Below are 23,358 nucleotides of genomic sequence, written 5' to 3' on the forward strand. Positions count from 1 at the left end.
ACAATAGGTCAATAGGTATTACAAGGGGGGAAGTCTGGTAATGAACAGCATGGCCAAAGTTACTCAGGTGAGCGATGTGGCCCATGGGCCTCTTGTTATTTAAGAGCTAGAGTTTGCTAAAATGTGATCAAAGGGCTAGAGTTTGCTAAAATGTGATCAAAGAATAAGGTAAGGTTTCAATACAAATCTAGCCCTCTATTCTCTAAAATATGACAGTGAAGTAATAAATTAAAACTTATGCTTTCTGAAGCGTTGAAAGTTCATGCAACAAGATCAAAAAAATAGTTTTCTCATATGACTTCCCAAATGCTAATTGAGACGTCACGAACCTGTTCACCTTCCCGTATTTTCTAACAAGTTGCAGAAGACATCCAATTTTAAGTGGAATTTTCTTTCAGATAATAAAGACCACATGTATTCCCCAAAACGGTTTTGATAAATGTAATTTTTCAAAGAATTTTACACAAAATATTCGAATATTGAAGTAGGCAACGTGTGTGGACATATTTTTCTCGAGGAAGATACCCCCTGGAATGAGTGATTGTATTGTTTAAATGGACTTACTGTTCTTTAACTCCATATATTATTTTAAAGTTTTTTTTCTGTTTAAAACTTGGAAATAGACCAATTTAATGACGTCATATTTTCAGAATGGTCTTCCTCCATGCCATATTCTTTCATGATTTATCACTCACATACTCAGCTAATACTTAAGTCAATTTCAAATCTTTTTGAAAACATCAAAATTTAAAGGCACAATAAAGCCAAAACCGTACATTCTTCTTTTACAAAATGCATACATAAATTTAAAGAATTTTCTTTTCCATTGCTGCAAGGCTATTTTAATCAAATTAATATTAAGCATCCCCACGTTGCGTTGATTCCGAAGATTTCGAGTGGAGTCATAATACGGAGTTGCAATTTTTCAATTATTCATAGGTACATGTATATAAAAGAGAATGTTTTTCTTCCGTCCTCTGAAGAGCAGCAGAGCTAAAATTGCTCAGGTGATCATTGTAGCCTATGGGCCTCTTGTTCATTTGTCTCTGTTCCTTGAAAAAAGAACTCAATTCATTTCATTTTATCCCATGCTTATACACTAAATTACTAAGATACTCAATGCAGTGTATTTCTTATATATATATATATATATATATATATATATATATATATATATATACATGTATATATATATATATATATATATATATATATATATATATATATATATATATATATATATATATATATATATATATATATATATATATATATATATATATATATATATATTTAACACCATTACTATCAGAGGTCTACAAGTTTCCAAGAAAGATTGGTCTTGACATTATTTTTACAAAACGGAAATTATTACTTGCATATTCATCTTCATGTAATGAGTGTTTTTATTGAAAGCAGATTCTTAAAAAATTACACATTTACTAGAAAATGAATAAAGCCTCATATTTCGCCAGATCAATTATGATCTTTCATTTTGCATTTTAAAAAAAAGGACGTAAAACTAAAGTTGTATTTATTTAATTTTTTTTTATTTATGCCGTCGTAAGAGTACATGTAACTAGTTCTTTTCTACGTAACATTACGGAAAACTTATTAATTTTCTGAATTGCATGATGATAAAAAAATATTCATATGCTAGGCTGATTGATATACACCTTTTACGATTAAATTAAGCTCATTTGTTTTGTGAACAGATGGAATAAATCCAAAGGGTTGTTGAATAAATTGTGTTTTAACTTTTATATATATATACATGTATATGGATTTGTTATTATAAATGATAATAAGCAGTAATCTTGACACCTCGACATGTGTCACTGTCAGGACGTTTAATCAAATAAAAACAATCATTACAAAATACTTTTTTATCTCATTGGAATAATGTCCGCTATAACATCGCGCACGATGTTGATGTCCATTTCGGTAACGTCAAAATGACCATAAATTACATGACGTTAGAAAATTAATTTAGCGTTATTTTTTTGACCTACATTTTCTATGAAAGAAAAATTATAAACCTAGTATGTTGTCAAATATACAAACAGTTCATTGAAAATAATTAAATTCTCTGCTATTTTGCATGCATATTGAGGGATATATATGTATAATTTGCCTCATTTAATGAAAAGATAAATTACAAAATTTATTTGACATATCTTAAATTTACCTGCTTTTTATTTCGTTGAGATACATTCAAAAGAATTCCATGTCATATCAGCAGGCCTTAGTACCAGCCCTCTGTTTTCAGTATAGTGTAGATATATGTTGCTGATTTAGCATTGAATTTAATTTTTTTTTTCATTCAAAGCCCCTATCCCCACCTCACCTTTGACCCCCACCCTCACATAGACACTTATATACTGAGTACTTCTTTTTGTTACAGTAGATCCAACTATTTCAAATAATTCATTTGAAAAAGGAGCGGAAACGGAACCGAGAATCGATCCCCCCCCCCTAAACTTTCTCAATGAAAAGAATTTTCGATGTGCGGCAGTATCGAGGTTTTGTATTTAGTAAAAAATATTTTAGTATTTTCCATACCCCCCCCCCTATTTATATGCTTGCAACGTGCCTCACAGATCTGGATAATGATCGTAGGTTTCGTACACCTTAGGATACTTATGCAGTTTCTTGTTTTAAGCGTTTGGACACTTTTTTGTTTTGCTCATAAATTTAAGCAAAGAGTGTTTCGGAGACCGTTTAATTCGTACATACTTTCGACAAGATCAGATTTGAATCTTAAACCAAACCTATAAGTCATGAAAGATAAGACTTTGAACATATTTTTCAACTCATTACATATTAGAAGCTTATTAAAAAACATCATAAAATCATAATATTGCAAATTAAGAATTGGTTACTTTAAGATTTTCAAAAATATTTTATTAATATTGTCAAATTTCTGCATTTCAATTTCACGAATGAAAGAATTAAAAATATTAATCGACCAGCTCATTTCAAATTCCTTAAGCGTGTTTTATACCAGTTGGCCCCCTTACTTTTTTGGTCAGTATAGGTTTTTTTCGTGCTTGTCAGAATTTTTTGGGAAGTTGCCCCCCCCCCCCCCCACTTTTAAACCGTTGCTACTGGCCTGTTAACAGGAGGTGTAATGATATCCTGAGGTATGGTAACGCTTTTCGCTTGAAGTCGATTATCTGAAATACCTTCTTATTTTATTCGAATGAAAATCGATTAAAAGAATCTACGTCATTTCCTACTTTACAAAATGTAATTAGTTTCTTTTTCTGTGTTCTTAATCTGTATTTGTACGAGTAGATTGCAGAATACTTTTAGACCTGTCAATATTAAAATGAAATTTTTGAAAAGTTATGTTTTAAAAACTTTTTTATAAAACAAAATTGGAAAGTTATATGTATCAATACACATCATGATAAACATGTCAAAATATTGCTTATTAATACTCAGATCTTGTTTACACCCTTTACACCCAATCCGTGGATAAATTATAATGAGGTCCATTCGGCAAACCTCGGATGATTCCGCCTTTCATCAAACTAATAAATTATCAAATTAGATGAGGTACATTTACAAATCGGCCAAAGTGTGCCGAGTGTGATGAAGTCTTTGGGTCCGTTCCTGGGTTTCTGGAAAGGCTGTACAGGGGATTGTATAGAGGGCGTATCCTTTCCCTAAACTAGACTTGTTTAAATAAATGGTTACCATTTTGGTCGGTTTAGATGCATTTGGAAGCATTACTTTTATAAATTTGAAAGAAAAAAAATGAAACACTATACTTTAATAGATAAATAATGAAAAAAAGGAAGGGTCTGTTACTTATATCCAAATATTATCATTTTTGAGTTCAATTGAACAAAGATTTGTAATGAAAAGAAATAGCGTAATATACCTGATCTCGCCTTATTCTGTTTCCATGACAACCTCAGCCATTTTGAATGTTGTTTGCACACCTATTTTTGTTCACGGTAGCATAATTAAATACAACTTTGTTTTATTTCAATTGCTACCGTGTTGATGACAAAAAGAAATAATTATCAATATGCTAGTGAAAATCTGACATTTAAGTCATATCACAACCTCCAACTAACCCCCACCCCAACCCTTAATCAATATTCGACTACGCAATGTAAAATGCCTTCCAATGCCCAATGTAGTACGGTTTGCCAGCAGCAAATAGACTTGACACAATTTATTGTCAGGAAATTCAAATATGAAATCGTTATCCTGATATAAATTTTGGTGTACGTGCTTTTTTTTTCTCTTTTCTAAATTTTGAACTGCGAGTGATGAGTACTTTTGGACAGATTCTGACAAGGATATATACTGATCCAGTGTATACACTGTGCATGTTTTGCTTCTATTTAAGAAATGAATTTCATTTTTGAAGATTCATGAGGACATGAACTACGACGCTTCACGCCGGAATATTTCATGAAGCGCGTTAGCGCTTCATGATAAATATGCCGGCGTGAAGCGTTGTAGTTCATGTACCTCATGAATTTTCAAAAATTTAATTCATTTCTTATATTTACATTATTTTTTTTTCTGATGATTTGCCACAAATAACGCCATTCAAATGTCATTTTTAAAGCAAAACAGTTTGCACTATAGTTTTGACGTCAAGTAAGGTATTATGACGTAACAATGGAGATATTCATGCTCATCCATGAGAAAATGAACTGTATTCTATTTTGTAAAGAATCATAGGGGAAATTTATTGGAAATGTAAATATATATAAATACACCTGACTGAACTTTGAATTGTTCATAAAATTAATCATTATTGGTACATTTTTATTTCATCCATATGAACAAAAAGAGAAAGTTTTTAAATAAAATCTTCAAATGTTTTAGATGAATTTTTATGCAAGTGCACGTAATAACGTCAAAAACGCCTTATTTTTACGTCTGTGACATAGCAAGTTGACATTTATTTTTTGTTAGGATTTTGTCACCATTCTATTGATATTAATTTGGAATATACTAATAACTTTTTGAAGAGATGCACATTCGATAAAAATCGTTTAATTTTAATATGTAGCATCCACAAGTCAAATTTTATATATAATATTTACCACTTGTATTATATATCAAATTAAAGCTTATTAAAAATCATTTAAGAAAAATATCATTTTGAGATTTTCTGGTCAAGCATTGTTACTAAAAATAGATTGCGAAATGTAACGGTATTGTTCTTGTGTGTGACCACTTTTCTGAAGTAAATATTGTGTATCATTGAGGTCAAAACGTAAGTTAAGATATTAAAAATATAATCTCTCTCTTCTTTTTCCTTTTACCCAGAGTCATAATTATAAGAGTTTAATTGCATCAAACACCTAGATTGGCCTGAATCATTAAATATTGAGAGTCTACTTCCTGTATAATTAATTGAGTCACACGATAGAAATGCAACGTTACGTCAACGTTATGCTTATAAAAAGACGTCAGCAAATCATATCAATAAAAATGATCGCAAATTAATTTAAAACCAGTAAAAATACTAAATTATATCAATTGTTGAGGATTATACCATATCATAGCAATTGAAAACCTACAAAAAAGCATCATTTACTAGATTATATCTTAGTGTCATATTTTATAATTTTTAGGATGACTTTATAATTTATTTCTTTGTTGAAACGAGCTGCAAAACGATGGTTAATATCAAACAAATTGGAAATAAAAAAAATTACAATTGCAAGGTTTATTATGTACATTTTTATTGTTTTATTTTGTATTGTTTTAAAACGTTTAAATATTAAACAAACATATAAAACAATTATATTTTTTTTCTATATCAGAAACAAATACATGTAATTTAATATGACCTAGACCAAATATCAACTTTGCTTAGTAGTATATAAATGTTCATAACTACTTAAATGATTTCGTCATAAATATTTTTTTTTTACAATTTAGTTGTCTAATTTAAAATTTGCTTTGACTTCCTTAGTTTCTCCAAGAAAATTAACAGAAAAATTTTACTGACTTCAGAACTTTAATAAATTTGTAGGAGAGTGTATATCTTTTACCACCATCTCTTTTCTTAGTAAAGAAACGGGTGGGGGAGGGGGGTGGGAAACAAGTTATATGACTGCATAATGATAGATGAAAAATCAATACTATAGTAAATTCATTTTCAAAACATTCACTCTTTATTAAATTTATTCAACCACTTGCATACATAATTGTATGCAATTTGAAAATACCTGAGTACTGTAACAGCAAAAAAAAATCTTTTTTGATTAATGCACCAAAATGGCAATACACCAAAACCCCTGTTAACACCGGGTTGCTACAGGGGGAAGTGCTATCACCAATACTATTCAATATGTATGTTAACGACTTGGAAAATCAGTTCATAAATGATAAATGCCCATCCGTAGAATTAAGGGAACTAAATCTTTTTGTTTTGATGTTCGCAGATGACACCGTAATATTCGCTCACTCACCAGAAGAATTACAGAATATGCTTGACGCGTTACATGGATATGTAACCTCGTGGAATTTGACTGTTTACACCGCAAAAACCAAAATTTTAGTATTCAGGAAAGGAGGATGCATTTATTTTTCTTGGACTTATAATAATGAAATTTTGGGAATCGTCAACTCTTTTAATTATTACCTAGGATCATGTTTAAACTTTAACGGTAAATTCAATGTTACGCAAAAGAAATTATCTGAACAAGTTCAAAAAGCTCTATTCGGTTTAAACTGTAATATTCAGAACTTGAATTCAAAGCCGAAACCCGGTGTCAACTCTTTGATACATATGTTGGAAGTGTTCTTTTGTATGGAAGCTGGGGTTTTCATAAATCTCCGGAAATTAAAAGACTGCATTTATCCTTTTGTAAAATCACCCTTAGTGTTAGGCACAATACATGCAATTAAAGGATTTATAGAGAATTGGAGCTATATCCACTAATTATACAAAGGAAAGTAGAAATCATAAAATTCTGGTGTAAATTATTAAAAACAGAAAACCGAATTTTAAAATCTTCATACGAATACCTGCGATATGATGCAGAGAATGGGTCAGGAACGAGTATTAACTGGGCGCGTGATGTAAAACTTGAACTATTTAGATTGGGTCTGGGAGAATTATATTCTGAATAAATTAAATAATAAATAAATAATTGAAACAAGACGTGTTTGTGAAACACTGATGGCCAAGTTTAAAGTTTTTAAAAAGTAGGTCAAACTTTAAGGTCAAGGTCAAAAAGTCAAAGTTGTTGATATACAAAAGAAGGTCTTGTCACAAAGATTACATATGTGAGGTATGGAAGCCCTAGCCCTAACCGTTCAAAAGTTATGGCCAAGGTTAAAGTTTTTTAAAAGAAGGTCAAACTCCAACATCAAGGTCAAAGGGTCAAAGTTCTTTGTGTCCAGTGGAAGGTCTTGTCACAACAATTGCATATGTGAAGTATGAAAGCCCTAGCTCTAATTCTTCAATAGTTATGACCAAGGTTAAAGTTTTTAAAAGTAGGTCAAACTCCTGGGTCAAGGTCAAAGGGTCAACGTTGTTGGTATTCAATGGAAGGTCTAGGCACAAGGATTACATATGTAAAGTATGAAAACCCTAGCATCAACTGTTCAAAAGTTATGGCCAAGGTTAAAGTTGGGTAAAATTTTGCAAAACTGGATCAAACTCCAACGACAAGGTCAAAAGGTCAAATTTGATGGTACCCAAAGAAAGGTCTTGTAACAAGAAATACACATGTGAAATATGAAAGCCATAGCCTCAACCAATCAAAAGTTATGGGAAAGGTTAAAGTTTTTGCGGACAAACAGACAGACAGACGGACAGGGCAAAAACTATATACCCCCGAATCTTCGATTACGGGGGCATAAAAAGTTATGTTTGAACATTTAATCAAAAACTTTCGGAATACTAGTCATAAATATGACTTATGCAGCAGCATATAATAAACTCTGGAAGGAAAAAAAAGAAGGCAAAATGTTAATTTAAAATTAATTTGAATGACATTTACTAGTAGTGAAAAAAATAATACATGTATAGATCTTTTAATGTGTTTTAAAGGTTGTCTAAATAGTATGTGAATTATTAAATCTCTATCTCCTTTTCTCTCTCTCTTCTTCTCTCCCTCCTTTTCTCTATCCCTCTCCCTTTCTCTTTCTCTCTCTCAATTGTGTAAAACATTTGATTTTGCTTTCGCGAAAGCAACATTACATCTCATTCGTTTGTCCGCCCGTCAGTCTGTTCGTCTGTCACAAATACTTTAACCTTGGTCATATCTTTTGAATGAGAAGAGATAGGACTTTCATATTACGCAGGTGTATTACCTGTGACAAAACTTTTCTAAATACACTATGATTGTTGACCTCGTGATCTTGACCTTGAAATTTGACCCACTTTTCAAAAACTTTAACCCTGGTCATAACTTTTGAATGAGAAAAGATTGGGCTTTCCCATTTCACATGTTAATTATCTGTGACAAGACCTTTCTAAACACACTATGATTTTTAACCCTGTGACCTTGAACCTTGACGTTTGACCTACTTTTCAAAAATGTTATTTTTTCCTTATAACTTTTGACTGAGAAAGGATAGGGCTTTCATATTTGACGTGTGCATTACCTGTGAAAAAATATTTCGAAGCATGCTAAGATTTCTAACCCCTTGACCTTTACCTTCATGTTTGACCTAATTTTCAAAAACATCAACTTTGGTGATAACTTTTGAATGACACATGATAGGGCGTTCATATTTGACACAAAATGCCATAAATAATGACATCTCACCCACAAAGACACCGAAAGCGGAGGACCACAATTCTTTTAATTTGCTCGTTTTAATTTTTATTCAAGACCTCTTTGATGCATCAGTAATACTATTTTGCCTATTTGATTTTTTTTTATCTATATATCTACCCATCCATATGTTCATACTCTAACACGCATATAAAATATTAATATTTTAATCAAGAATACTTAGAAACGTCAGAAATAGTACTAACTAGTCAAATATAATCTAAGTTAAAATATCTACACAACACAATTAAATGCATATGCAGATCTACATCCATGGAAAATGATTTTAAAATACTTGTAGGCCTTACTCCCCTCTCTGTCAAACGAAAAATCCTTGGACCAGGCATGTCTCTTGAAAAAAAAAATGATGCGCTCTTCGCACATACTAATATTTTGACTAATGCATGTATGTTATATATAAAAATAAAAATATATTTAATTACAATACAATGCCAGTGTGTGGATATAAACTTTATAGTAATGGAAATACTAATTTAAGACAAACTTAATAAAGGTTATGATGGTGTTTTTAAGATATCCCACATTACAAAATTTTCTGTTTCATGAATTTCTAATTAAAACACATTCTTCTAGAATTTAACATATCATAAAATTAGCTAATTTATTTATAAACTAAATTGAATTTATTTATATTTCTTTTAATTAAAAAATTCATAGGCTAATTCATTTTTATTTTACACTAAATACTTGTTTTCCTTAAATTTTTATTTTGTATCTTAATCATAATTATAATTTTTTATTGCCTCAAAATAATAACATCATTTTACTTTATTGATATTTTTCCAGTCCTAATCATTGTCTCATGTTTTATGATATTTTTGACATTTATAGTTTAGTATGTTTCTTAGATGAAAATCTATTATTTTTAAAAGTACCCCTTTGGGAACCCCATAAAAAGGATACTGAGAGTTATCACTATAGTTACAGTACACAAACTCCATTGCAAAACAGTTAATCCTTGTAGTGTGGAAGGCGTGAAAATAACGTCAAATTAGTAATCACGCTGACTATATATAGTGTTGTTATTTGAAAGATCGCTTTTTAGCGCTGATGTAAGGAAAATAAATCTACACAGTTTCTTATGGAGGAGAAGATTATCTTTCGATCTATTATTGTAACACATATGCAACCGGCTCGTCAAACGAGTGAAAACACTCTCCGAAAAAATACTTACATTTGGCTATCTATTATCATGGCAATATACGAATCTGGCTAATCATGTTTGGTATCATTATATTCAGCATGATCATCAGTACCTTCTACTGAACAAAAAAACCTGAATATATCCTCTGTTGTTCTATAAACGGTGGAACAAAAGAATGCGGTTTTTACGACGCGTTAAATTCGTGACGTTTTGTTTCAGAACATGCTTGATCATTTGAAAGAAATTGAAATAGAATGCGACAATAAAAAATATAACATTATAATTTTTAGATCGTTAAACAATTTACCTTTACAGTTCAATTTGATTTTTTGAAGTTGGAGATATGAAGTAAGGGTTAATGTACGAGTAGCGCTCCATTCCTTAAAAGTAATGGAGCCGAGGCCCCGAAGGGGCCGAGGCCAATTGCTTTTAAGGAATGGAGCGCTACGGGTATATTAACCCGCGTAAAATCCACCTTTTTAACATGCTTGTATTCGTTTTTGTTAATATATAATAAAGAATATTTATATGATACACTGTAAATATACATTACATATTAGTAGTATTTAATTTATATATAGAGAGAAAGTAAGGCGAAAAAAGTGTACTGAAGTTATCCTAATCCGATGACGGTCAACTGCTTCGATAGCACAGTGAAATGAGTAGCAGGCTAGGAAGGTGGGGGTACCGGGTTCGATTCTCAACAGTAGTACATTTATTTTCTTTATGTGAAAATAAACTTGATAAAATTTTCTAAGTTCTTTCCTCGGAAGAGGCACGGAAAGGAGAAAAAGAACATAACAAATTCCGTTTTCAATGTAATTTGCAACTCTCCATTCCTGAAAAATAATGGAGCGCTCAAACAAAGGAGTGACGTCACAGGTGGATTTTACAATGTGTTAAATACGTTTTTTAAAATTGGTAGTTTTGTATATTGTCACATAGCGAAATAAATAACGTAAAATGAGTTGTGGATGCTACAATATGTCTATATTTAATGACTACATATATGATTTATCCAACCACAGTTGTACCATGATAATTAGATTTATTAGTTTTGGATAATGTGTGACATTTAATGTTGACATCACAGATAGCCTCTGCAACAAACACTTCTATCAAGAATCAATTCAATTTTATATCTCATTGAAGTTTTGGTTTTGCACATTTTGTATTTAATGTTGTATGGTGCCAAATTAGAAAAATTAATTCTAAAATGAAAGGAATTTATCGAGTGTCGCATTTAAATGTAACGTTTTTGCCGTCAACTTTCATTGTGACACATAGCTACATATTGTACATATATGCGACAAGGCAATTATTCTTAACATTTACGACATCCCAAGTTAAAATTCTTTATAGATATGTTTTTCTGAATAACATGACATCGTTTTTGTAGAATTTAAAAAAATATTTAACATTGATTTTTCACTCAGTATTACAAAATTAGCCATTCTACGGATCTTAAAAACTTTGTGACACTGAACCTCCAAACTTTGTGACACACCATCTTATTCAATATCCACCCAATGAATCTTCTAAATATCAGGTATCCAACATACATATGAACACACAATATCATTCTTTTTTCAAAAAATAGTTCTTTACACATTAAAAGGCTTATCGAGACGTAATTTCAAAATTGATTTAACTTATTTATTACTTTTCAAAGAACCCAAAGGCATTTCATGTTCATTCCATATGTCTTCGGTTAACGCTTATCTACATCTCTGGCTTACATTTTGAGCGACGCGTTCAGAGCATACGGATTAAATGATATCACATTTCTGGGAATTTACATCACTTACATTATATTTTGATTTTTTCTGATAAACTTTATGTTTGTATTGTTTGTTTAATGGAAGTTATCAACATTTTGCAATTGAATGTGCGACGCTCCCGTTACCTATCTACACGCGATTTGGACGTAATTGACGGAATAGTCGAATTCATATATTTGTTAAATGGAATTCTTTGACCAATATATATTTTAAAATGTATCAAGTATACAATTACCGACAGAATGATATATAGTTTTCATACAGTTAATTGTTTCAAAATTATAGAAATAGCGCAAATGCTGCCGCAATGGAAATTTTTGACTTTTTGACACCAACATCGTGCGCGACGTCTATATAAATTAATTTAACTTGAAAAAGGGCGTACAAGGCCAGCTAGGACTATTTCCCGCTTTGAGACTATATATTTCTCAGTTTTCAAAGTTCAAGCAAAAAGTTATATTTTTCTGAAATTATGTTGTCAGCTATGTCATCTTTTAGAGATTTGCTTCGTTTATTTTATTTATTTTATTGAATGACTTATTAATTGATTTTTTTTTTTTTTTTTTTTTTTTTTTTTTTTGATAGTTAAGCATATTTACGGGAAAATAGATATATTCGATCGAGACATAAAAAATGATTTTTGAATATGAATTGGTTAATCCTCCATTCTACATTAAAGTTTAAATGAAGGAAAAGTAAATGTAAAATCTATTTTATGTTTTAAAAAATGGTGTCTGAACCCATTCTATATGAAAATCGAATTGTTCTGAAAAAAATTATTTGCTTCAACTAATTCGTTTATTTAAAGCCACTATGACACAATTCAGTGACAAGAAGACTTCGTAGCAAAGTGGTTAATGCGTTCAGTCTTGCACCTAAATTTGAGCTTTGGGGAAAGTTCGATTCATGTGTGAAGCTCTTTTTTTTCTTTTCAGTATCTTAAAAACATAAGTAAAAAAATAATAAAATTAGTTATCAATAAATTATTGAATAAAATAAAGGAAGAAAATGTGTAAAAGATGATACTGACCAAGCAAATTTTGAAAAAAAAAAAAAAAAAAAAAAAAAAAAACTTTCATGAACTTTTAGAATTACGATATTTCTTTTCTTAAATCAGTGGCTTGTCCTTGACTTATACGCCTTCATTCTTTATATGGCTGATCAGAAATTTTGATTCCATGAACTATGACCCAATGAAAAAAGTACGTTTTAAAGAAAATAAAATATCTCATGCAAATTAGAATAAGACATTTATCTTAGACACCAGCTTTTTATTAATTTGCAATGTGTCATACAATTTAAATATACGAAACAAAGGGGAACAGGGATAAGATTTTTCTTTCAAGCAATTTTTTAGGGATGTTTTTAAAATTATGATTCATATTATTCGAGCTTCATAAAAAATAATTCAAATGTAGTCATGTCATAAAGGCTAAAATATTTCACTTTTGCGACCTATTTGTCATATAAATATTTATCGGGTATGAACACAGTTGCATTGCTGGTTTGTTTACAATTTTCATTTATTTCATGAATAACTTCAGTTTAATGAACTGAACTTACATGAAAATTTTCAACGTTCCCTGACAATTGCATTCCTCAAAGCCGTACAACCAACACCTGTATTTGCAAAAATAGGCACGAGCTCTGTTATTGTTTATTTCTAGGTTTTACCGATACGATGAACAGAATACACTGGTATGTTGATTTTGCCTTCTTACATTCCTATTCTGACTTTTCTTAAATAAATTTAATGACTTTCATAATACTCCGCAGGTTTCCCACTTTTTTGAATATATACTAGTAAGGATGAATTTTAGTTTTTAAATGTGAGACGATGTATGACAGTCAAACGCCTAAATTCGTAGTTTTTATGATTTTTAAATAAAAGTATCTGAAGATGCTTTTATGAAATATTGGTCTGAAGATTACAACATGTAAGTCATGTAAGTCAAGACATTCTCCGGAAAATTTTGAAGGATATATGTTTCAAATATATTTTCATTTGACTCCCTGAATGCGTTTTGTGTAAATAATAACTGAGGGCTCGTTGTATTGTTACTAAGATGTTTGCTATCTCGAAAGATTTTATGTCACATCCATCCCTACTTATTAACAATAGGGTTTTCAATTAAAGTGTAACAACATTATCCTAAATGATACTTATTTTTGCTTTAGTTTAATGGAATTTTGACGTTTTGGCCTCCTTCATTGGTTTCAATATATGCTAGTTTCATTCTCAATTGTCAATATTTTAAAATTAGACTTTTTAATTTGAAATGTAACATGTTCTTAGGTTTGAATGTATAATTCGATGCCGGTATAGTTGTTATCTGTGATCATCACTGATACCGGAGATGTGACCCTAGCCTTAGCATTAAAACTTCAAACGAAAACGGCGAAGTAAAAAGAACAGTGATAGATCTCATAAATTCTGTAGACAATGTTAGTCGTGAACAAGGCAAAGCCACGGACAACCGGAATTACCAGAGGTAAATTCTTTGACCTTAGACCTTGAAATTTAGGTCAAGGTCAGAGGTCAAGTTCATTTGTTCAGTGCGAAAGATCTAATGACACCTAAATTATGTTTTTTGCCCTTTGTTTAACGTTAAACCCTAAAACTTTTATAGAAATATCTTTGACCTTGAACACTCTGCCAAGGTCAAAGTCACTTAATTTTCTTTAAAAATTTTCTTTCTTTCTTTCTTTTTTTCATTTTTATCTCATTTTTAGTTGTTTTTTTTTTCTTCAAAAAAGCTGTAGAGAATTAAATATATAAAAAAAAAATTAAATTTAAAGAAGATGGAAAGACCTCTGACTCTTCTGTGAACAATAAGTCTACTAGTTATCAATATTATTATTATTATTATTATCATTATTACTATTATTATTGTTCTTTTTGTTGCGAGTAGAATTCACTCTTAGGTGCTTTTAAGAAAAAATAAAATAAAGAATCCTTAAACTTTATCATCGCCGACATTCAAAAAAGTTGTTTTTCTTATTTGTTGGGAGTCAATATTTGAAGTTTATGTATTAAGTCAAGGAACGAATTGTACTTATTAATCTTGGATAAACCGACCAATGACTTCAGTGCTGAGGAATTTATTTTAATTGTGGCCTGAGCATTGTTTAAAATTAGATACTTTAGTAATGCCATTTTGGTCTTTCGTTATTTTAACTAATTCCATTGCACAGCAGCAGCTTAACAGCTGATAATAATGATCATTAGTTAGGCGCAGACGCTTTATTTTTCTTCTTTTTCTTCATTTTTACACAGTTCTATTCTTCCATAATTATCTAAGCTAGTATTTATGCAAAAATGCAGTCTGTTTCATCCATTCTTCACTTAAAAGATTAATACTGAATATACCATAAATATGTTATGTTTTGCATTCTCAAATGTTGTACTCCAAAATATTCTGAAACTAAATATATGAGGCAGATGTAGAAACAGCAAGATTGACAAAATAAAAGAAATGTACATGCTGTAGTGGACAATTTTTTTAGTTTGAAGTGATGCTGAGCTACATTTATATTGTATTTTAATTTTGCTGAAAATATTTCTTTGTAAATGCAATCTGTTTATTATATCCCTTGCTTATCAATACTAGTACTGACAAAGAAAGATAAATATCCTATGAATGTTAGTAACATAAGTATTAAAAAAAAACTACTTTTTTGTTGTTTCTCGGAGAACATCAATAACAAAATCAAAACAAATCTTTTAAATATCCAGAAAAATACAAATGAGAGAAAATGTTGTTTAAAACTTATCTAAGCTAAAAGACATGAATAATTTTATTCTCCCCTTACAGATGTCACCCTTAACTAAATCATGAAATGTCAGAATACTTTATTTTTTTTATAATATATATATATATATATATATATATATATATATATATATATATATATATATATATATATATATATATATATATATATATATATATATATATATATATATACCCACTTCCGCCCCAGCCCGGGGTTGAGCTCTCGACCTACGGAATCTGTCTCCTAGCAGTACAGGAACAGCGCTAGACCGCTCGGCTATCTAGGCAAGTCAAAAAAATTGCTTTCGATGCCGATGGAATTCTCGCGGCGCTGCTCTACACTACACGGTCGCGCTGTACTGCCAGGAGACAGATTCCGTAGGTCGAGAGTTCAACCCCAGGCTGGGGCGGAAGTGGGTATCCTTATAAAAAGTGAATTTCTTTGTGCTTTCTGTGTTAATATTTCTTCACTTAGGGCAGTTATGTTAGTTTAAGAGTTGTTGTAAAATGTGCTTTATATATATATATATATATATATATATATATATATATATATATATATATATATATATATATATATATATATATATATATATATATATATATATATATATATATATATATATATATATATATATATATATATATAAATCAGTGTTTAAATAAAATATTCGAAATGTATTTGCTTGGATTTTTTTTAATCCAAATTTTAATACGTTATTAGTGTTCTTGTGGAAATAAAGAAACTAGTACCCGTAACATAACTTAAGATAAAGCATGCTGTTTTCCTCCATTCTTTATTATCATATTTAGTTTCACAGTATTTAAGGATAAGCTTCCTTATATATTTATATTGTATTTGTATTGGATATCAACCAGCTCTGTATTTTAAAAGTATGTGAGAAAGACCTGATAAAGTAAATTGTTTTACATCATATCAACAAAATATAACATTAATTAGAAAAAGACAAATTGGTGTATACTCTGCAAAGTACATGATGATGTGGTCTATAATACAGATTTTGCTTATCATTGTGTGATTATCATAAGTATATATTGTGTTATTATCATACATTTCAAATAATATATCAAAACCTGCTTCTTATACAATCATAATTATTCAAACAAACATGTGAGAAACTTATTTTATTATTTTATGCAGTTACCATTGGTGTTAGATTGGATTTAAGTCTGACCACTTCTTTTGATTTTGTTCTTATTATATTCATTCCCATTGTTGTTTATAACGGTACTGTCTAAGTTTTTATTTGTAAAAGGGCGGGGTACATGTATGAGAGTAAATTCTAGTATACAAGCGATGCTGTTTCTACATGAATTATGATCATTTTCCCTTTTATTTATGAAATATGAAGATAACGAACAGGACTGGGTTGCTGAAAACACTGGTTAATTTTGACCACTGGTTAAGTTAGCCGGTGGTTAAATTCTATATTCACTGGCCAACTAACCACTGGTCAAATATCTGTTACTCAAAATAAAATTAGCCTCTGGTTAGCTAACCACAGGTTAAATGATTTAACCAGTGGTTAGTATCCCACAATGTATAACATTTGTCCACTTGTCAACTAAACAAAATGGCTACCATGGTAAATATCATATGAGAGAAACGTGAGAAGTTAAAATGTTACAATTGTATTGAAGAAGTGGAGAAACACCCATAGATGTACCAGTTATCAACACTAAACAAACGGATTAAGTAACAAAAAGTCAAGAAAGCACAGGTTTGGCTAAGAATTTAACTATGCTGTAAATTCAAGTGGAAAATAAATAAGAACATAGAGTGGTATAGGAGAATTAGCACCACGGCGAAGATGGATAGTAGGCTGTGTAAAATAAGACTGATATTAAATCTATAGTGTTCAAGACAATGCATAGTGACTCGCCATATCTCTTCGGAATTATTCTTATTCAATACTTAGCTATACTTACAAGGTAAGTACATCAATTTGCATCATCTCAAACTTACATAATAACTGATTGAACACCTTTACCCGTTATCACCATGTAAAGGTCGTCTGCTATGCATCCGAGGAAAATCGCACTGGCTGCGTTCTCGATTTAATTAGTTATCTTGCCAGAGGGAACTCATTTCAAACACTTACAAAGAAAAAAATAAACTTTCATCACATTTATATCTGTCTTAATAACACCGATAGTTGGTAGTCACTGCTATTTGCACTTCTGTAAGTAACGGAAAATGTCATGGTCGAATACATAGATAAAGCGAGTTCGTCACTAAGGCATTTCGCTCTGTACCCATAGGCTGTGTAACTAAATGCATTAATGCATTATCCAAAGTTTATTACATAAATACCACACCTTTTAATAAGTATCAATATTTAGAGAAAATAAGGACTATATATAGATATCTATAAATATCAAATGTGCAAATCATTTTCTACAATTATTTTTATTTATTTATAATCACAGAGGGACCTAGTCAAAATGAATGCAAGACCAAAGGAAATAGGGGATACACTCTTTATTTAATGCATCAGGCAAGAAGCATCACTTAACAAAATGGGGCCAATAAAAATCATTGTCAAGCGAATGATAATTAATATTGTAAAAAATGATTAAATAAAAAAGCAAGACATTTGAAGAGAAGTGGGTGGGGGTGTCGATTCCCAATTACCTTGAAAGAACCCATTGGAAACAGTCTTGCTGATGCTGAAGACATGAAATCCTATCATATCTCTGATAGTGTTGTTATTCTCTCTTCCATATTGCTGCAAAGCTCTTCCTACTTGACTTATGAATGATTGTGTTTTTTTTTTAGTACTCATGAACATTAAATTCATGATTACAAGGTATACAAGACTTTGTTTCATATGTTAATCCTCCAAAATCTACAACAAACAATAACTAGGTAGCAATGCTTATCCACTGGATAAGAGACTTAACCCACCTCTGTGGAATTGCTAACTTTGGCCAATATTTAACCAGTGGATGGCAAAGTTAACGAGCGGATAAATTCTGAGCAACAGAATTTAACCCATGGTTAAAAGTTAACCGCTGGATAAGAGATTTAACCAGCGGTTAGCGCTAACCAAGGTTTTGAACAACCCAGTCCTGTATTCAAACTCAAAAGTCCATCGGAACAATACAGATCGGGAACAGAGCAAACACAGACCTCTACAAAATGTCAGAGATGGGATCCGGTGCCATGGAGGAGTTAGCATCTCCGCCACACCCGCAGTGTGCCCCTTTTTATGATCAAGCAAACGGGAAAATCCGATGACAATTCAGTGTGAAAATAATAGTCTAACAATTTGATTGAAAAACTTCAGTCAACATTCGACTTAACGATAAAGTGTTTTTGCTAACAATGTCATTGTATCAGGCCATTGAACTTGGAAAATGTTGATTTTAAACGAGACTGTTGATATCCTTGTATCATCAACTTATTTGTCAATAGCTTGTCTCGTTTAAGACAGGTTGAGCATGCTCTTGCGTATCAAACTAACTGGTAGACATAAACTTAATATCCAGGTGATGATGGTATTTTGCTATATAAATAAGGAATGTTGACAATAGAAAAGCTGAAATTATCACATTCATCATTAAGTTTTATTGTTAATTTTCCATTATTTTTTTTTTAAATATGTAAATATGAAACAGATGTGTCAGACTCTGTGGAATCCTTTATTTTGAGTTCAAAGGAATATACCAGATCAACGTAGGAAAGAAAATGAAAGTTTTTATTTGATAAAACTCCGTCGATATATCTAAATGTTGAACTGAAAGCCACAAGAGAATTTATGTAGAATGTTTGAAATATATTCTGCTTCATATGAATACAAAAATAGGTCTGCTAATAATGGGGAGGAATTAGTATCCATGAGAATTGAAAACATTATAGGAAAACCTGATCTCCAATAGCTACATAGATATTGTCAATCAGAAACTCAAGCAATTTTTAACATCAGCCTCGATGTACTTGTATATACAAAGAGAGTGAACAAAATACAAAGAGTTTTAACAAAATAATTTTGCAGATGACCAATGACAGGATATCAAAATTTTTTAATTTCAATTTTTAATTGAAAAGACAGCTGTCTATGGCGTTAAAAAGCCTGGACTTTAATTAATTTATCATGGGGAATGCTTGAAGTATAAAGAGTTGAAAAATTGTACGTTTTGGTGCTACTGATTTTGGTAAAATTTTGTGATTTCAAATCTTCTAAAAATTCCTTGGATTTTTCCACATCTGAATAATACCACCTCTCCAACATGTAGCTGTACAGTTGTCCTAAAGTTTCTGCTTCACTGCTGTTAATAGTTTGGTGAGGAGTAAAGAAGGGGGCTTGAAAGAACATTATTGGAACCTGCTATGTATCTTTGTAAGAATTTTTAGGTAGTTTAGAATCCAGTATAGGTATGGTAATTCAAATTCAATGTGATTGTTGGGAATATTAAAAATATTTAAAACTCGCATATGATTTTGAAGAATTTCCTTCTTAAAAAGGGAACCATGAGTAGCAGTTGGATAAAGTGATTGGATAAAAGTATTGCGATAGGTCTGCCAGACGTTTTCCGCCTTAGATATACATCTGGCTCCGGCCCTTGTAACCGTTGTTTACAACATTATTTGAGGTGTTGTTTGTGACGTCCCAATCGCCTCAATTCCAGAGAATATGTAGTGTTAGGAACCATAAATTATATAAGGACTATTATAGTTTATATAAGGACTATAATAGGCTATATAATAAACTCAATATTCAATAAAGCTGTAAAAGTAAATACAATTTAAAAGGCATTTTTCCTAAAACTATACCATATATTGATGTTCTTCTTATCTACTACGTTATTCATACAAAAGATTTATTGAGTTCTTTTAACTGTATTTTACTGTCAATTATTTTCTAAAGAAATACATGAATGCATTTCAATCTTCTTTTTTGCAACGCATCAGCGATTACTTATTGTCGTTTTGACCATGCACCTACAGATGTACCGCATACTTCCTGGACAAATATCTGATAACAAACACATGGCAGACAAATAATTGTTTGCTTGACAGTTGGTTTTGCAGTCTTCCAAGTCACATGTTCGTAGGCAGATATGGCTTTCGACAAAATATGCAGACACCACTAGGGACAGGACACCAATCAGCATCCGCAATGTAAAATACTGCATCTAAGGATGGGATTTTTATATAAAAATTCGAATAAACATTCATAAGACTCTTTGAAAAAATTAAATGATTTAAAATATAATAATATTGTTTAATTTCGTCTTATTCTAAAATTATTTTATAGATATATAATTAAGGTGTGTAACAGATATACAATGAAGTACCATTCCTCTTCGGTATGGAATCAATTCGTTTCTTTTAAGAAATAAAATTGATTATTGGAAAAGAGAAGCGACCTGTCAGTCTTAGAGAGAGAGAGAGATTCTCTTTCTCCCTTCTTTAATTCTAAACTAGACATCAGCATTATTTAAAAGGTTTATGCAATTAAATACAATTAAATAAATCGTAAACGCACTGAATACAAAATATTTTTGTGTGTTTGATTTTGGAATGTGAAAATTGAATATTGTTTTGTATGTCGAAGTCAAATTAGATAAGTTTACATTTATATTAAAAAGAAATAAAATTCTCACCATATCGCTGAAACCCTTTCCTGATGAGATAAGAGAAGTTAAGAATAAGGAAGGATTGTTTAATTTTATATCATTTCTACATTTCATTTTATTGGTTAATATGTGCAAAAACAGTTTTATTAATTTCCAAGTTAGAGTTATAATTTATAAATGTCTGTCTGGTTTTGTTGTGAAAATGTTAATCTTAATTACGCAATATCATCTCTAACCAAATTTAGAAATTGTGTTGCAGGTGGTTAACAAAAAATCTAAACATCATCCATCAAATATCATGTAACTATGATCAAATTTTTATAATTATAGTTCAACGCCATGTTTATTTTGCAATCAACAATTATTCTTATTTCAAATTGTTAATTAAAGGCTAAGGTTGCGATCCAATGACTTTTCTTTCATACTGTTTCAAAGGATGCTTGTTTGTTTGTTTGTTTTTATTTATTTATTTTTTTTTCAACACATTTTCAACAGATCGAATCCCTTGTAAGTTATAGCCATTACTATCATATATATACAGATTTCTGAAAAACATTGACAGCGACATGTTTATTTTACAATAAGGAAATTATTAGAAGCATGATAATTCCACGTGTTACAATGGAAAACAGCTGTCATACATAGTTAAACACTTACTAGAAAATGGAAAGTACCTGATACTTCGCCAGACTTATTACAATGTGTCCATCTTGTATTAAAACAAGTATGTATGTGTAATAAAGTATTTTTTTTCTTGACGATGAAATATGGAAATAAGGAACAGTATGCAAGCTCATAGTCCATTTAAACAACACAAATCGGGAGCAGAGCAAACATGGACCTCTGAAAAACATCAGAGATCGGATCAGGTGCCATGGAGCCAGATGCCATCTTAAGAGTATCTAGCTCTTTACTAAAAAATACTAGTATGAAGGAAAGCTTATCATTTTCAGAATTGTATAATGACAAAAATGTATTCATTTGTTAGGTTGATTGATTGATTTCAAATTGCATTTACCATTAAATTATGCTCATCTGTTGTGAGCAGTTGGAATAAACCCTAAGGGGCGAATTTAATAAATTGTATTTGAACTGTGTTTTATATTTACATTTGATGTTATAAATGATAATAAGGAATAATCTCGACACCTCAACATGTGTCTTAGACAGGACGATTAATCAAATGAACAACAATTATTAATTAAACTAGTACTATTATACTAAAATCTCTCTCGCAGATTAAAATAAAACAGATACCCTATATGAAAGAATCCACCATTCCCGCAAAACAAAGAGTAGCACTATGAATCGAAAACTTAGATTTAAGCGTTGGTCATATTAATGCAAGATCCAGTTCTGACATCAGTATACGTCCTTTAAATCAACATACTACATTCGAAACATAAAACTGATGTGTGTTTATTAAAGCTAGAATTTTTATAGCTATGTAGATGACAAAAGAATTTTTTTTCATTTTTTTAATATTATTATTCTACAATGTGCCATACAATGTACATATGAAACAAGGGGACACTGGCACCTGTTCTTGTCTAGATGTGGAAGTTTTTACCAGATTTGTTTGATTTGCCAACACAACACACATCACTGAACATGAACAGATGACACGGGTGTACCGGCTTACATTCCTATTCTGACCTTTCTTAATCTTCTTAATCAGCATTTAAATGTCTTTTTTTTTCAGTAAGCCGCAGCTTTCCCATTTTTCCTGAATATTAAGGATAAAGTTTAGACTTGAAATGTGTGACGATAACAACAATCGAAGTGAAACACGCCTGAATTTGTAGTTTTGATAATTTTCAGATAAAAAATTATTCAAACATGCTTTCATAAAATATCGTAAATTAAGTATCTACATTTGATTAACAATACTTCTCAGATATGTTGTACAGTTCTCCGATCCGACGTTTCTTCTTCAATGCTGTTAATATTTTTGTTAAGTTGTAAAGAAAAAGCTTGGTATATTTGTTGGGAAAAATTTCTATGAATTTTAGGAATCTAGTAAAGGCAAAGTGATTCAAATTTAATTTGGATATTGGAAAAATAAAAAAAGTGATTTTAACGCACTTGTTATTTTGCAGAATTTCCTCCTTAAAAGGGAACTATGGAACAAATCAAGGCCACAGATGACAGATGATTTTTATTACGAATATTACATTCTTATCTCGCCTACATCATACTTTTAGAATTTTGGACAATATTATTTTTAACAGTTACATAAATAAAAAGAAATCTTTCACGCA

The 23,358-nt window shown here is 30.6% G+C and overlaps 1 pseudogene; it reads right to left on the reverse strand.

Moving 5' to 3' along the window:
- The window catches only part of LOC133194380 (complement C1q-like protein 3), a 22,434-nt pseudogene extending 4,227 nt beyond the window's left edge, over positions 1 to 18,207 (reverse strand).
- Positions 18,208 to 23,358: the final 5,151 nt, after the last annotated feature.

Source organism: Saccostrea echinata, unplaced genomic scaffold (assembly GCF_033153115.1).
Source record: "Saccostrea echinata isolate AGI-Se365-2 ecotype Australia unplaced genomic scaffold, CSIRO_AGI_Sech_v1 ptg000029l, whole genome shotgun sequence".
Classification (NCBI taxonomy): domain Eukaryota; kingdom Metazoa; phylum Mollusca; class Bivalvia; order Ostreida; family Ostreidae; genus Saccostrea; species Saccostrea echinata.